Source organism: Sinocyclocheilus grahami, unplaced genomic scaffold (genome assembly GCF_001515645.1).
Source record: "Sinocyclocheilus grahami isolate Dianchi unplaced genomic scaffold, SAMN03320097.WGS_v1.1 scaffold1551.1, whole genome shotgun sequence".
Taxonomy (NCBI): domain Eukaryota; kingdom Metazoa; phylum Chordata; class Actinopteri; order Cypriniformes; family Cyprinidae; genus Sinocyclocheilus; species Sinocyclocheilus grahami.
Genome location: NW_015506730.1, coordinates 158,398 through 159,990, shown reverse-complemented (window position 1 = coordinate 159,990; position 1,593 = coordinate 158,398).

Below are 1,593 nucleotides of genomic sequence, written 5' to 3'. Positions count from 1 at the left end.
AAGCCTGTTCTATGACACATCCTATATTAGATTAATCAGATATGTATGTAGCTAACCCAGACATCACTATGTGACTTTGAAGCCATGCTTCTCTCTCTTCTCACGTCTATACTTTGGACTGCATGCTGTGGCAAGCTAAACAATCAGAGTTCAGGGTGCCACCCAAAGTGCTGCTATAACCAATCAGAAAAAAAATTAAACTAAAAAGATCATCGTTTTCATAATCGGTCGTCACTGTCACGGCCGAGTACTCGATCACTGTTGCACATCCCTAAGTAAAACCATTATATAGCATTATGCATTGTGAGACTTAATAATAGAGAAATAATCATTGTGAGAATTGAGCCATTGCAAGAGATGGCAATGAACTGTTTGATGCACATGCATCTGTGAAGTTCAACTTGCTTTGCTGTCAGGATAAACATTTATGCAAACAAGAAATACTTATGTAACTTAAATGACATGACATTAGAGTATAAATAGACCAGCAAAACAGCATAACACCTTCCATTACGTAAGATAAAATAATTAAGTCAAGTCAAGTCAAGTCACCTTTATTTATATAGCGCTTTTAACAATACAGATTGTGACAAAGCAACTGAACAGCATTAATTAGGAAAATAGTGTCAATAATGCAAAATGACAATAGTAAACACTCATTTTTCAGTTGCCAAAGGGATGTGTCTTTAATCTAGATTTAAACAGAGAGAGTGTGTCTGAACCCCGAACGGTATCAGGAAGGCTATTCCAGAGTTTGGGAGCCAAATGCGAAAAAGCTCTACCTCCTTTAGTGGACTTTGCTATCCTAGGTACTACCAAAAGTCCAGAATTTTGCGACCTTAGGGAGCGTGATGGATTGTAGCGTGGTAGAAGACTAGTTAGGTACTTAACAGCTTTTCATTCCCATCCATTTTCCTATATGCTCCTGTTCAGTTTTGGTTGGATTCATGATGTCTTCATTTAACAAGTGAATAAGCTAAATAGTGGTGGACACTGGTCCACGTATTCACTTATTTTTCTTCTTGTGTCAGCAGTGTGGGAACAGATGATCAGACTGCAGAATACCTGAAGGATTCTACTCAAACAATGAATGATGTTCTTCAGAGAGTCAAAGACCAACACAAAATGAGCATGAAGAAGAAGTATGAGAGATTATTTGAGGGAATCAAACTCCAAGGGAATGAAAGCCTCCTGAACAGGATCTACACACAGCTCTACATCATAGAGGGAGAGAGTGAAGGAGTGAATGAAGAACATGAGGTTTTACAGATGGAGAAAACAGCTAGAACAAAACACTCACAAGACACTCCAATCTACTGCAATGACATCTTTAAAGCCTCAGCTAAAGCAGGATCTGAGGAGAAAGAGCAGATCAAGACTGTTCTTACTAAAGGCATTGCTGGAATCGGAAAAACCGTCTCCGTGCAGAAGTTCATTCTGGACTGGGCCGAGGGAAAAGCCAATCAGGATGTAGATTTCATGTTTGTGCTTCCATTTCGAGAGCTGAACATGATCCGAGATCATCAGTACAGTCTTCACAGTCTTCTGCTGGACTTTCATCCTGAACTTCAAGATCTGGACTCACAGATTTAT